General features: G+C 37.2%; 1 protein-coding gene across 1 annotated transcript in view; it reads left to right on the plus strand.

Annotated features, from left to right (window-relative positions):
* PDGFC (platelet derived growth factor C) overlaps positions 1–16,233 on the plus strand; it is a 133,121-nt gene that overhangs the window by 76,073 nt on the left and 40,815 nt on the right. The gene's annotated exons all lie outside the window — the stretch shown is intronic.

Below are 16,233 nucleotides of genomic sequence, written 5' to 3' on the forward strand. Positions count from 1 at the left end.
ATGATTTTATTTTGCAGTGCTAGAGAAGGATTTCATGCTTGAAAGCTTTGGGATCCCCCCATTTTTCTTTCTGCATTCAGTATCTACGCCACAGATACTTTATGATACAAAAAAAAGTGAATTATTAAATATCTCAAAAGTTTTGACATCTGGGAAAATATTCTTGACAGCGTGTTAGAGGAATGAATGTCTAATTTTTACAGGGAAAATTTGGGTAAGCAAGATACCTGAAGTGGAATTCAGGTCACGACACAAAGTACTACATCCCTGTTCAAAAAAAACAACCACCCTGCTGCACAATATTTTAATGGCCTTTAATGGTCAAGTTCTCAGTTTTCTATGAAAAACAGCACTTACAGTATGGCATTAATTTGACATTCTTGAATGGTATTGTTATTTTTCCGGACTTCAATAATTCAGTATGGTGTGGGTTTCTGTAGGGACCTGTGGAGTCTGCATTTCCTTCTTATGATTCACAGATGAAGGGTTTGTAGCTTGAGAGGGAAACAACCATGACATAGCAGGCACCAGAATGGATGTGGTTCTGAACCAAGCCATCTGATTGATCAAGTTTTGGATACTTTGTGAGGTAGTAGAGGCTGACATTGTATATGCTTTCTGTGAGTGGGTGAAAGGGGAGAGATCCTAAACTCTTGTATCCTGTATCTATCTGCCATCACAGCAACACACCATAAAAAACCCCAATGTGTGAACAGTGGTATGTTGCCTGAACTTTTTTCAGTAAATTAAGTAACAGATAAAATATGTCATTCGAATGGTAGATCCTCCTTTGATGTGTTCCTGGAGAGGTACTTCACACAAAATTTTCCTTTCAAAGTAGTTGTTTGTTTTCTTCTCTGTTTCAGGTTTTATTTTTGAGTAGCTTATATACATATTTGATTTGATTTTTGATTTTAGTTTTTCTAATTAAGTGATATTTGGTTGTTTTTTTATATCAACTTTTCATTACAAATTTGAATTTCCTGGGGGTTACTTCCGCACTTTCCCTTAATTAGGGAGCTGAGATTCATAAAAGATGGGCAGGTATCTTTCTTTTGTAATTCTGACAGGAGTAGTTGTCAAGGCTATGTCAAATATAATTAAAATTCTAAGTACTACAAACATACGTTTGCTCAGATGAGCGCACTCCCTTTGCACAATAATTCTTTTCTCTAAATGAAAACTTAGCTTGCTTTTTCTTTTCTTTGCATATGGCAGAGTGAAGTGGCAAGTGAAAGAAAATCCAGGTAGGGTGACTCATTCATCCACTTGCAAAGAAAAAAGTAAGATAAGTTAAAATATTTTTAATATTACTACTAGACTAGTATTTTAATGGGAGTACATTTATTTTAAGTAAACAATGTGCTGAATACAGAAGTACTGGTCAAATTAAGAAACAGTAATAAGTCACTCATAATCTTCACTCAGCTGTAATCTTATCATGCTCATATTTGTGCAGGGATACCAGGAAGTTCTATGAATGCAATTCCTGATACATGCACCTTTGAGGACACATTGGGCTTTTTGGCTTGGAAGATAGGACCTTCTGGAAAAGGGAGTTATATTGTTGTTTTTAGCCAAAAGAAAAAACATAGCTAGGATTCCTACGAAATTTAAATTCAGTAACAAACTCAGTAAAGGAAGACAATGTGTACTTTGTTTGATGTGAAGGGTGTATAAATAATTGACCAGTTGATGAAATAACTAAAATACAGATAGGATAACTATGCAAAACAATTCCTTACAGGCCAAGTAAGCTACCAGTTATCAGAGTAATCTCTCTTTGTAAGTAATGTCTTACATTTCTTATCTCCTGTAGTTCCTAATAAAATTATTTGTTTTTCCAGTACCTTCTATAGAAAAGCTAAGGGGTTTTATTGACTGCATCACATACTCTTTATTGCTCTACTGTTTCTGCCATCTTTAAACACACAACCAGTAATGTTGCTGTAGAGTGCTCGACAGTTTCTCCAAAGGCAAGTTTATATGACAAAGGGCAGAATAAAATACAACATGCAATTTAATGTATTATAACTCTGTACATTACAGTGACCTGATCCTTTAGTTCTTACCTGTTACTGAAACTAGGTAAAAACTGCAGCCTGGTAATGTTAGACTTTCTGTGCAACAGTGTACAGTTTGTACCAGGATATCTTCTTCTCCCATCTGTAGTGTACAAGAGGACCTCAAGAGTTGCCTGCAGTGGTCATTCTCAGAGTTTTCAGTTCCTCTATGTGCTTCTTAAGCTGTACGTTCTACTCAATGCCAGAGCTTTCTCCATCATTGCTGTAGGCTGTAATGCCCTGAAGTGTCAGCTCACTGGGCTGATGAGAATACACTGGAGTATTAGTTTGAGATAATTAGCAGCTTTTAAATGTCATAGGAATTCAAATATTGCTCACACATTGGAAAAAAATAAAACCCAGATCCAGCTATATGTAAAGACTATTTTTTCTTAGCATAGTTCTGTAACAGGAAAACAGCAGTAGTGCTGAATAAGAAATGTTCCAGATGTATCCTGAAGCTATGGCAAGTTTCTGCCTGTATCTGGCTAACCTGACCTCCACACTTAGATTTCTCCAAAATCAGTTTTGACACTTCAAGCTATTCTGTGAGGTCTTTTCATCTAGCATGACTGTACAACTATACTGAAGATACTGGCCTAGTCTCCATTTAAATACTTTCCTGAATCTGAATCAGAGTGATCCTGCATGGCTTTTTTTTCTACTGCGTTTTTACCTGCATTTCAATTTACAGTATCTACTAAGGTATCTACAGCAAATTCTGTGTTCAAGAACAGCAATCCTGACCCAGCCTCACCTGGAGCAGCATTAACATGCATTGATTGTTATACTAATTTTCACTAGTTTTAAGCACAATTGCTGTGTTCCGTATGTTTTGGAAGCAAAGTTTCAATTCAATTTTTTTAGAATAAACTTCTGATGTTTTGCCTCTATTTCTTCAGGTAATTTTTTGTCCTGGATTTAAATTGTAATTGAAATTTAGGCAGTTCATCTATGTATTGCTTAAAATACAGCTAATGATTTTTAACAATAGTTCTATTTCCTCTGCACTGCATCCTTTCTATGGGCAAAATGTTAAGAATCCACTGCATCCTTTCCAAAGTGAACAACTAATTCAAAACTACATGGGAACTAAATCTGTGCATGTATATCAGGAGAGATTCAGGTTATTTGGTTAATAATACAGATATATAAATCTGGGCAATACTGCAGTAATTTCAGTCTTGTACACTTTGATTTCAGTTGCGACTTGCAAAAGAAAAAGGTTACGAACAAAAGAAATCTCCCAGCAAATGAAACAAACAGGAAGGGAGAAGGATGCAGTCTCCTGGCTGTTTTGTGCAGCGCTGTTCAGATGATTAGAACTGGCAGTGAATTTTCCTTACATAAGAGAATTTCTAGCTGGCAGAGGCATAGTAAATTTACATTCTGTATGCCCACCCTTTCTGATGAAGAGAAGAAGCAGTTTTTCTTCTGCTGATATGACAGCTGATACAATAGGTCATTATTTTCATGATGCTAGCCCCCCAATACTGTTTTAATCAGGAGGCTGTTAGACTTCTGTGTCTGACAGCTGCTGTCATCAAGGAGGTGCCATAACTCTGCTTGACCAGGAGGGACTGATTTTTGCTCAATTGTTGCTTGTTGTCCAAATTTGTTGCTTTCTGTCTTTGAGAACATGCAGTGATAACAGCTGTGTGATAAACTCCTTTGTACCATGGCTGGTACAGTTGCCTTTAAAAGGTAGTCAGATGTTGTGAGTAGGTTGTACACTGGAGCATTACATGCAAGGCTGCAATAGGAGGAGAAAAAAATTTTTGTGGGTGTTTTGTTTTTTTGGTTTTTTTTTTGAGGGGGAGCAAGGGAGACTTTTAGCAGCTGCATGTGTGAATCTGTTCATATAGAAGTATAAGTGAAGTATTTACCTATAACGTTTAGAAAGAATTCCCACAGCTTGTCTACTTAATCTGTGTAATATGTAGAACTTTTGCCTGAAAACAATCCATTCAGCCGAAGGCAGCTGTCAGTGCTAACATGGAGCAAAATCTATGTGAGCAGTACTTTTTTTTTGTTCTTCACGTCAAATTAAATACTTAACTCTTAATACCAGGAATGTGCTTCCTCTGAGGGAAAGATGATGCTTCTTAGGATGATGCTTTACGATACAGAGCCACATGCATTAAATTCACTACCTCCCTTTCCCCTAACATCTCTGTAAGCGACTTGCCTTCACATCAAGTCTGTTGTGACTGAACTATGCTCAGCCTATCCAGGGAGCATCAGGGTTCTGTGGTAGAAAACATAATCCAGCTGCCTCCAACAGTCCTATGTGTTCCTAATGAATGTATTGCTAGAAAATTGTTGTCAAGGGTTAAAAAAATAGAAGATTTGGCTCAGTTCTGACAAGACCGAAACAAATGTATTAAGAGGAAATGTACAGACACTGTCTTGAGTCAGTGGCTAAGAAGAAGGAAAATATTTGCTTAGCTGTCTTTTTTTTTTTTTCTTTTTGGCATACATTGTGTCAAATGCAAACTATGCAGTGATAAGTTATGGTAAACACAATAAAAAGGCTAAACATTTTGTTATGTAATTTTCTAAAGAGACTTTTCTGTGTAATATAAGACACAGAGTAACTTGCACCACATGGAGCTTCCTTTCTTGTAATTATTACAAATCTGTACATCTAGCATGTGGAGTAATATATGGATGCATAACTGCAACTCCTAAGTTCTTCGGTAAAAAAGAGGACAGATATTTTCCTCCTGTTTGGCCCATTGTTATGGAAGTACCTTGGAGCATAACAGAGCACATATATGAAAGGATAATGTCAGTGTCCTTTTCTTCTAGAAAGATAAAATCCACCTCAAAACATGGGCACAGGGGAAAAAGAAAGAGTTTGGTTTGGTTGGTTTTGTTTCGTTGCTTTTTTTTTTTTTTTTTTTTTTTTTTGAGTGCATTATTGAGGCAGTATTGATATATGTGTGGAGAACATACTAATACTGAGCATGTATTTGGGAAAAAATTAAACTCTTCACATAAAGTATTAGTTCTGAGGCTTTTGAGGGCAGTGAGTTCCTTATCAAGGTCTGGTTCCCAAGCAAATTGTTTTTTAGACAACTGATGGGCTGTCGTTACTGCCAGACAGTCTTAAATGCTTCTCATGGACTGTGATTACAGAGGGTGAAGTTATGTCTTGGGCAAGTACAAAGTTCAAGTTGGCTTTGAATAACTGGACAAAGACCTTTCAATGAACTCTGTATTGAAAGAGGAACTGGTGCAGACAAGGCTCATGGTGACTTGTGGGGCTAAGTAGCTGGACTGCTGGGATTTGGGCCGCTTCTCCCTCTTCCATCCCTCATTCTGAAGATGCAGGGGTTGCTGCTGCCACCTCTGTTTGAAAATTCAGAAAGCAGTGAGGAGTCCCCCAGAATTTCTAAGGCTTCAAACTGAAAACAGAAGAAAGAGTCAGCACCAAACCCCACAGACTCTGAGAACAGAGATGAGTGTTACAGTGAAGACAGGTCCTTGACTCTCTTTTCTTACAGCTGTTGCCTTAGAATTTCACTGCGTTGAATTTTAGCCACCTGTTTTTTATTAGATGCTATGTGTATAGGTGGACTGGGCTCTGTTTAGATGACCGCGTATCAGTGAATGCTTCTTTCATTGGCTTTAACTTCTTCAGCAAAACTGAAACCGTACTAAAGTTAAAATTTACTATAGCTCTGCTCTGCAAGTCAGATCTGTTTGGATAGTATTGATTCCATTAATATATGGAATTATGAAAAGCATATTGAACTCTCATTCATCAGTACACAATTTCTTTTTTACTTTTTTTTCCCCCCAGCACACTAATTACTTGTTAATCATTTTTATTCAAAGCCTGAAGGGGGATCGTATAAATTAAAAGGCTGGGATGAGTTCAAGCATTCAAGTGCCATAGATTAATTGAAACACTGATAGGAAGGAGTTATTATGAAATAGCTAGTTTAAATCCTTGGTAGCAACATCGGTGTTTTACTGGTGGCAGGAAGGTGGCATTTTAGGTGCAGCATGTAGAAAGTGCTGTAAAAATTGTGTTAAGGCATCTGGTGGAATACTTTCTTCCCTCGTTTCTGGGATAGTTTGTTTTGATTTGGATTGGTTTTGATTTTCAGTTGCTCAATCCATTTACAAGACAGCTGAACAGTGATACCAGATCAAGAGAGGTTTAAATACTGAATGGATTTAAATGAAGGATGAAAGTGGGGGTTGTGCTGCAAAGTTTTTAAGAAGTTAGGTTAATTTAGGGACAGAGTCCTTTATCTAAAAATTGTTCTTTTACATATAAAGAAAAAAGATTAATACTAGAAAGGTTATTTTTTTTTCATGTGAGTTTGGTTGTAGCAATATTATTTCAATTTAATGAATGCAGAAGATTCCAATATACTCATGCATCCTGCTGTTTTATGCTTTGAAGAAAAAATGATTGGGTCTTTCATGAAAAGTAGTATCTGGATCTGTTTCTGTTCTGATATAATTGAACAAAATTGTAGTTCCTTGTATTTTATTTTTTATTATTATTTTATTTTTTTTTAAGAAAGCTCTTTCTTTTGGAATTTCCATGATTCCAGAACAAATTGATTCTTTGATTACCAAGTGATTCAAACACCATCTCATCTTTCAGCTGGTCCCATTTTGCTGGCTTAGCTACTGGTCACAGTTCACACTGTGGCAGAGGTGTGTGCTGTACCCAGAAGTATACACATTCCTTTGGGTTCTCTACTGCTTGTTAAAAGTTGCTTAATATCATTCTCATGATAACAAATTTGTAAATGCGACCAAGTAAATATTGCAGGCAGTGAAAGAAGATAAAAAAATTAGAAGACCAAAACGCAGTACAGTTATAACTGAGACTACTCTGTAACACACATTTCTTAAGCTTCAAAGAGAGTAAACTCAGTTCTGCAGAAGCGATTTATAGCTGCAAAATTGTACTCTCTAAGCAAATTAAAGTGCAGTACAAGAAGTGGAAAGAGAAGGAGATGCTTCTCTGAGCAGAATGGGAGGACAGCATAGCCTACATGATATGATCAGGACATGCTGCACAAACTTAGGGGCTATCATTGCATTCTTGCCCACCCACATTTCCCTTCTTTACAGTAAATCCAGCAGTCATTTTTAGTGCCCGCTGTTGCTACGGGACACTCTAATGGGTATTATTTCACAAGTAATCTGAAACCTATTTTCACAGCCCAGATGAGTGTTAGGAGAGTGATTGCTGATGAGTGGGCAGTTGACATAATCCCTTACTCCTTTTTCACACCAGAGGCTGCGCCCATTGACTTAAAAAACATTTTAGGCTCCTTACAATTCCTTTCTGGTCCCCTCAATCTCAAACAAGCTGTTTGAATAAAGTAAACTATGTCCACAGAATCCAAAATATTTTTGTAAATGATCCTAATCCTAATTTATTGCTTCTAAAATCGTTCCATGTTATCGTAGTTGGCTGTGTTTCTAATGGTGTACACTGAAGTAATTTTCTTCGAAAACAAGTGTGGCACTGCTGGGTCTTGCTTCTGTCTAGTATGCTCTGGGATCAGATGTTACTAACGCAGATCCCCTGCTCCTGCCTCACCACTTGCTAAAAGTTAGAAGGAAATATCTACTATAAGGAGGCACCAAAACACACTGTGAGCCGTCACCACCTGACTCAGGGATCTAGGCAGACCCTGTAGCCACCTCCAGTTTCTGGTGTGGCTCTTGTAGGTCCTGATGTCGAGAGAAATGCAAGCTGCAAAGGCAGGCCCAGCAACATAATCTAAAATTACCCTGAGTAGTGTCTAAATATTCCAGTTTATACATAGTATGCACTCCCTCCCTGGTACTTTCTGGTTACTGAAAGTCTCAGTACAGTTAAGCCCACAGGCTCACCATCAGGTTTATAAGCAGCTTTCTCCTGTTTGGTCAGCAGGAATAGCAAACATACCAACTGTCCTATTCCTAGATGGGCAGTTGTGTTTCTTCACCTGTTAGACAGCTTTTCTTTATTCTCTTCCTTCCCTGTCCTGTTCCTTTCCTCTCTCCTTCACACTAGATGCTGTGGTCACTTCTTTATGTGCATCATCAATGTTTTAACAAAGTATATTACTCACATGAAATTGTAGTTAGGCAGCATTACCAGCAAATAGTGTCAGTCAGACAAATCAGTAACAGTCCTGGCTTCACTTGTTGCTGCTCCATTAGGATAAAGAAGAAGTGAAATGTAATATAGTTTACATTAATCTGTTCTCATCCGACGATTGGGATATCTGAGAAGATGCATGTGGATGAGAAATTGCAGAAAGGAAGGTTGCTTTTATAAAAAAAGTTAGATGTTCATGTGGGAGTGCCGTAGGGGGTTTATAAGGTAAAATGAACAGATCTTTTCCTTTTCTGACAGTAACATGGAAAGAGGGAAACCAGTAAACTAGCAGCAGTTAAGTAGTACTACTTCAGACTGGCCTGTGATTCATTTGCTGTGACTGGATTAAGAATCGGTTTGCATAATTTTATGACCATTAATTTACAGCTAGATAAACTGAAGTGAGAAGAAACTCCTTACACTCTTCAGGTGAAAACTGATCTCCTGCTAAGGTTGGGAACACATTTTTTTCTGCCTCATGCGGTCTTATGCAACTGCTTGGTTACATTATAAGGATTTTCCACTTTCTGTTCAAGTAGCAATTACTAGCCTGTCCTGAAGCAGGATATTGGACTTCATGACAAATGGTCTGTCCGGGATTGGTAAATCCTATGTGCTAGTGCAGCAGCCAAGAGACCATATGTTATTGTATTGCTGAACTAAAGAAATAAAGGTGTTTTCATTTAAATGAACATAGGTGGAGCCCCAACCTCCATTGAGATAGACAGAAGAGAGGGTAAAGAGAGGGTAAAGGAAGAGCAGAAACGACCATACTGACGCCAAAATGATGCTGTATCATTGGAGTGTGCTTGAGGGGAAGAGGTGCTGCCTGCACTGCCATGGGTGAATCTTCACATGCTGAAAATGCCCCTTAGGCATTTTCTGTTTGCTTGTTTTCCAAAATGTGCTTTTGAATATTGTTATGAAATTGCTTAACTGGTAGTTTTCAGATTGTGGACTGGAGTCATTCCTAGGTTCCAGGTTATAAGGAATGTGCATAAAGAAAAAATTACCATTTGGGATACTAGAATAAATATTTAAAATGCTGCTTGAAAAACAATGGTAAAAACATTAAACTTCCACAGCAGCTGGAACAGATACATTGAGTAGAGTTAGAAATTTTATAGTGGATTAGCAAGAATTCTTTACAACCTTGGCTGTTGATGTGAGCTCAGAGCTCCACTAATGTTTTTGGTTTTGTACAAAATACTGATCTGTACAGTAGGAACATGTGATTTATTATGATCACTAATTTCCAAGATAAAATGTACCAGACTTTACAGAGAAGTACTGAGAAAAAGTTGGTCAGGCATTTCATTATCCAAAGTCTGGAGAGGGTAGTACTGTATGGTGTAGGATACTTACTGAGCTGGTACGCTGTCTGGGAGCAATGGACTGCCTCTTTATGAATGGAAATGTGCTTTAGAGAGTACAGTGTCCAGTGCAGCGGGCCTCTGATTTCTGATGGCTGTTTCCACACGGTGTACTGTAAGTACATAATAATAATAACAACTTGTACAGGTATTACTTTGGGGGGCTGGGGACCACATGGTGACAAAGGAGTACTGGTGTGCAGTACAATAAGAATAATCCATTTTATTGTCACTTTTGTTACATGCATTATTATTTCATAACATGCAGGATGCTAAAGAAACCTATGGTCCACACATGCAGTCAGTAGCAGAAAGCAGACAGACTGGAGGCGAAACAGTGCAAGAAGATGTTCCACGTAAATGTTATCCATTTTCTACTCCTGGAAAAATAACCTTTCCAAGTGACTTTGATTTTGTAGAAAATTTTTTTTACTTACTGTATTTTATGTGGCTACAGGAGAATCTGTAGTCAACTAGGAAAAAGGTAAGCATAGCATAGTAACCCTGAGCAATGGAAACTCATGGAAACTTACTCCCTGTGGAACTTATTCCTTTGTATTTTAAGATGAAGGCCAAGGTAAGTAAATGGACGGAGGCATCATTTGCAAGTGGATTCATATGTGTTAGTATGTTTTTCCAAGCTCTGCAATTTTCCCAAATTCATCTTTGTCTTTAATACATAGTAATAGTAATGTTGGTATGAAATTTGATGTACTTTGTTTTGTATTCCTGTTCTACTCATAATATGCTATTTTTGGACCAAACTTAATCCTTATTTAAAGAGAGCTAAACGTTTCTTATCCTGATTGGCATTGGGAATACGTACCATTCTGTGGCAGAAAGAAGTATAGGTAGGTTCTAAGAAATTTGGCAATCAGCCTTTTAAAAGGAGGAGTTTGGAAAACCATCTTCTTTCCTTCTTACCTCCACTTTTGATCTGCAGGATTACCATGTCTTTTTCTATAAGAGTCTTATTCAATTGCTTGAAACAATGTATCAATAGAAGTTACACCAGTATAAATTAGTTTGCAGCACAGGCTATCTAGGACTGAATTCGTGGTTGCTGTATTCCTGAAAATACTTACTTACATGCTTTACCTGTATCTGTAGTTTAGCATTTGCATCAATAGTTACAGGCTTGCTGCCTGAATATAGAATTGGTTTGGTTTAGAGCCTCAAGTACATTTACCAATGTAATTTCTCATTCTTGTGTAAAAGTCAATGTCCCTTTCACCCCATAAGGCAGAAGTTACTTTCAGAGACTACGGGATGTTCACATGCTTAAGATGGAGATACTTAAATGCTTAGCAGTGTACCTAGATAGCAGTCATGATGATTTATTTCCTAGAGGTGTTTGAGTGCCTGTATGCTAGTCATCAGGGAAATAATATGTTTTCAGCAAGATTAGGTTTATCGATTGGCACTGAAGTAAACTTTTGATACAAAGGGTAGTTTGAGGAGAAGGGTGAAGAGATGCATTTCTTCGTGTTTCTTGGTTTTGCATGCAGTACTTTCACTCCAGTTCATCAAGTGGCAAACCAATTATGCAAAATGTGTAGGTTCATGTGATTCAGCTTCACGTGATGCCTCAGTTTTTCAGCAGATCCACGGAAAATGAAAATCTGTTTTCTGGTAGACTGCAGAGTAGCAATGCGACAGTTAATTCTCCAAATCAAACAACCAATGCATCCTTTTATTTTCATGAAAACGTTCAAACGTTTGAAGATTAGAATTCAGAGGTTTGAACTCTGTCTTGTTTGTCACTTTCACTTGCAGTGTTGCACATTTATGGTCGAATTGGCTTACAGTGAATAAAGGGGAAGAAACCTGAGGTCTAAGGATTAAACTTTTTTTTTTTCTCATGTATCCTAAATAACAAGGTAGAAATACAGAGAGAGTTGTGCAGTTGTCTTAGAAGCCTCAGGCTGTTACTAACCAGTATGAGGAAAGATTAAATAGAGAGAACCATGGCAACCATCTAACGTTTGTGAATGAATCTGTGTTTCCATAAGGCAGTTCCTAATGTACAGTACTGCTTATTCTGAAATAGATGTATTCAAAGGAGGTTGGCACAGAAACTACAACCCATATTTGGTGAGTGGCAGTTAGAAATGTTCTCTGTTTATACCTTGAGTATCTTTATTTCGCGGAAAATGTAGACATGGCAGGATACTTGGGGTTTTTATGCTCGTTTGCTGTATTGGCTGGAAGTGATGTCTACTGCTGGAAGAGATGTTTGTATATAATTAAACATCATTTTCTGAGTACAAAAACCTGACCTCATCAGTTATTTATTTGGATTATATCTGGGTATGCTGTTTCTTTCCAGTGACTGTTAAAGCACAGTGTGTGTAGGATCAGCAGATACAGCTTCTACTATGGAAATTTGTTTTATGGCAAATCATTGCTGTTCCATCATATTTTCTCTGTTTTTACATCAAAACATCAGGAGTGACATAAAATGTAGAACATAACTCTTAAATGTTGGATAATCTGTAGCAATATCCAGAGGAGTTTCCTCTTATAACGGAAGGTACTGCCAAACCCTCCTAAAGTGGATGAATGCTATGGGTAAATTGCCCATGCAGTGAGCCTCAGGAGCTGGAGTCAAATGACTCTGGGTAACTTTTTTCAGAAATTCCTATTGGAAAGACAAAATCCAGAGGAAATATTTTAAATATTTAAAATTTTATATAGGGTAGTTTTCAAAAATCAGTTTTTCAGTATCTGCACTTTACTGTCACTCAAATTAGCTCAGCCAAATATTTCTGATGATGTCGAATGGAACCATTTTTACTGAGCTTTTACGCTGCGTGGAGGACTGGACTGAGCGGGCCAGTCCTTCCCAGTCTGAGATTAGTATAGCTATTTTTGTCTGGCAACAAATACAAAACAGTATAATGTAAATTAATGCATTTGAAGGGCAAAGAAATTAGTTAAACATCTGAAGCTTTCAAACTTGAGTGGTAGGTGGTTGTACTAACTGGCCTGGCCATGTTGGAGGGGAAAAAGATAATACCAAAAGTAAGATTTCTTCTTACATAAACAGCGCACAAGTACCTGAAGTTTCATTTTTAAAAATTATTTGATTTTTTGTGTCAATTTGATTTTCATCTCTCACGACGTCTTTTGTCTCTGTGCCTTGGTCTTTGAGGAAAGCTTACTGTAGTCTCAGTGACAGGGGCAATATTGGCAGTAGAAAAGAAGAAAGTTCTCCGTCTTTTGAATGGATAATGCAGTACACTCTTCTTTTTACAACTGTAATGCTACATCTTGAGGCTTGTAGCTTGCCTGAAATCCACTTATTTCTCTAATCCAGCATGCCACACTCTCCTCTTGTTTTCTTCCTTCTTGGGGTCCTCCCAATTTCCCTCTACCCTTTGTCATAAGCTTTGCATTCCTCTTTGAACTCCTCTTGTCCCATCATGTAGTTTTCCAGAGACTGTACAGTGTGTTGACCTATGGAGAGAATAACACAGCTGGTTAAATGCATTGGGTCTGCCATTAGATACTATAGATTAGAGTGCCTCTGTCGTGCTCCCATGTTCCCTTCTCCAGTCAGACAAACATGAATCTGCCAATCAGAACGTTACTGGAGAGCTGTTTGACTGGAGGAGGCCTTCAGAATCTATTGCTAGTGAGCAAGCTTTGCAAAAAAAATATATTCAAGCTAAACATTTGCCCTTACTTTCCTCTATACGTAAATATAGTGTTTATGTCACAAAGAGCAAGGTGATTACTTTCAGATGTGATTTAAAAGCTATCTAAGAGGTGAAGACTATCTGAGGTGTCAGTAATACTCTTACAAGTTTTTTTCTATACAAGTACACAGCTAAGTTAAATAATGGAAACCAAATTTTTTCTTTCCATAGGAAATTTAAATATTTCACTAGCAAAAATTAAAATTATTTCAAATGGAGGTGGAAGAGAGAGAGGAAATTTTCCTTGAGAAAGTTTTTTTAAAAAAAAGATCAAAATGCTATTTTCATTATGACAGTTTTTAGTAATTTTGAATGTTTCAAAAATTGAAGCTGTCCAAATATAAATGATCTAAATTCAATATTCAAACTGTATTCAGTAACAGTTTGTCTGGTGGACTGCCAAGGGACCTTGAATGCTTTTGATCTGCAGCCAAGGTAGGTATTCTGGTGTGCTATGCCAGCACCAGGAAAACCTTGGAATTCCATGGACTTTAGAACAAGTTGGGATGGAAATATTATTGCATGTCACAGGATGCTATCAAAAAAGAAAAAACAAAAAAGGGATTGATATCAACTTCCTATTTCTTCATTTAAAAAATAATTAATTGCAATGGGTTCTTATCAAAGGAGGAAGGAAAAACATATTTCACCTTTTGCAAACTGATTTAATGAATGTGCTACATTTTTGTCTAGCATTCATCTGTATACCTATGAAAAGGTCCAACATCACTGATGTAACGAAGTGTTTTACCCTGTGGGTTTTTCCTTCTTGCTTTCATTGATATATCTGTGGAATTCCAAAGGCAGAGGTGAGCCACAAAAAAGTCACAGAGCCACAAGCCAAGGTAAACAGCCTGCGAGAATATGTTTAGCAAATGACAGAAATAATATAGAAAGGAGAGGAAAACCTTGGAAAATACATTTCCTGGTTGGAAAGGCATTGAAGTTTAAAGTTGCTTACATTGCTTCATTGCTCTTTTCCAGTAAGTTGTCTTCGTTATTTCAACCCACAGTCCCAGGCACCTTAGCTATTGGGAAGAGGAATACATGTTCTGCAGCAGGTCTAATGGAAGGCATTGTGGGCATCATGACTAAAGGCAAAAGCATCTTTCATCCCAGGAAAGGAGATTGGACTACCTCTTTGTCATAAATTGTACTTAGTAATATTTGAATAATGTATTGCACACAGATACAGCAACCAGAGCATTTCTTAGCCATTGTCAAAGAGGGTTATGTTTTCTCCTTTGTACACTGCACAGAAAATAAGGATTCTTTAGTTCATTGTGCATTTTGATTTTATTTTTTTTTCTCCATTGCAAATGGAAAATAGCTTCTCAGTTCTTGGTTATTTATGCTATTTTTCTTGCATTTCAATTACAAGCTTTTCTTGATAGGGAAGTAATTTTAGATGGCTATGCTATTGTCCCTGCTTCTCTGTAGCCCTGTGACGTGAAGCTGCAGAATTATTTAGCACAATCTTGTAAATGCTAAAGCATCTGAACCACTTTATTTTGTTACTGTTCACAAGTTCAGACTTCAGTCCAGATATACAATGTGAGGAATTTCAGTTGCACAGAAGATTCTTTCATCAGGCTTTTGCAGCACATTCAGCCTAGATAACTGACAGGAATAAAGTTACTGGCTAAAAATGTCATTATGTCCAGGAAACGTGAGGAACTTTCTTCTGTTGATATAGATAGGATTTCTAAAGATTCCCCTTGCTGATGGTGAAGTTTCTGTATTGTGCGGGGAGCTCCACCTACATCTGTGTTCAGCAGTAACAAGCCAATACTCATATTTCCTATATTTGCTTATGAAAACAGACATTTTTTTCTACAGCACCAGACTTGTTTGTTGAACATAAAAGAACTGAAATCGGTCCTGAGGGAGACATTGCAGTAAGGGAGTGGTTGTTATGAACCATGCACGTTCTCTGCCATGTTGCCATGAGAAAATTACATTTGATTGGCTTATAAAATAGGTTTTACTAAATCCCTTCAATGGTGATACTGATAACTGTGCACACTGGAGTGCAGTACTTGTGAGTGCTGTATAATGATTAGAGTGTTTCCAGATTGATCACTTGGAAACAAGTGGATTTCTCATAATCAGAAGGGGTATTAGGTGTGTGGGAAGGGTGACTGAGAAACCTCTCAATCAGGATAACACTGATAACACACAGAAAAATCAGAAATTATTTTGATTACAAATGGCAGCTCGTTTTCAGATACCACATGCAAAGATCAAGGAGAACAGAACTGAATATAGAAGAAACACCCCAACAAACAGAATTATCTGGATCTATCGTGTAGATAAGAAAGATGAATTTTTGGGGGGTGGATCAGAACATTTCCCTCCATTTTACCTCTCAACTAATGGAATTAATTAGCATTTATTTTAAGGGTCTAGGATTTTGAGTTTCTCTTTTACTTCAGGGGTACCAGGAGACCAAAGTATGCATAGAAGGTACTTTGCGAGTTATATAGAAGCACAGATATCTTAAGCCTAAGTCAATAAATGTAATGATTAACTTATTCACTCTCTACAAATCAGAAAAGTAGATAATTTCATATTCTTAACTAAAAAAAGAAAATAAAGGTTGTCTTTAGAAACTTAATAAGCTGATCTTAAAAAAATAAAACCAATTCAGTGCTCAAAATCAATTTGATAAATGAGTTGAGCCCTGAAGTCTTAGTCCAATTAATGCGCACATTGCCTTTGTAATAAGTTGTATACCTGATCAGAAAGTAAAAACACTAGTGGATCAGTTAAAGGAATTAGTGCCTGGAAGGAAAAAAGATGGCGATAAATTAATTAGTATTACAGGTTCAACAAAGATTTAAAACTGTGGTACATGGCAGTAATGGATTTTGAACACAGTTAATGAGCATATTCATTGCATTCATTTTTGATTAAGTGGAAAAAATACTGGTCCTTTAAATTGAGATAATAAATGTGCAAGTCAGTCTTAC

This window comes from Strigops habroptila, chromosome 7, assembly GCF_004027225.2.
Source record: "Strigops habroptila isolate Jane chromosome 7, bStrHab1.2.pri, whole genome shotgun sequence".
Classification (NCBI taxonomy): domain Eukaryota; kingdom Metazoa; phylum Chordata; class Aves; order Psittaciformes; family Psittacidae; genus Strigops; species Strigops habroptila.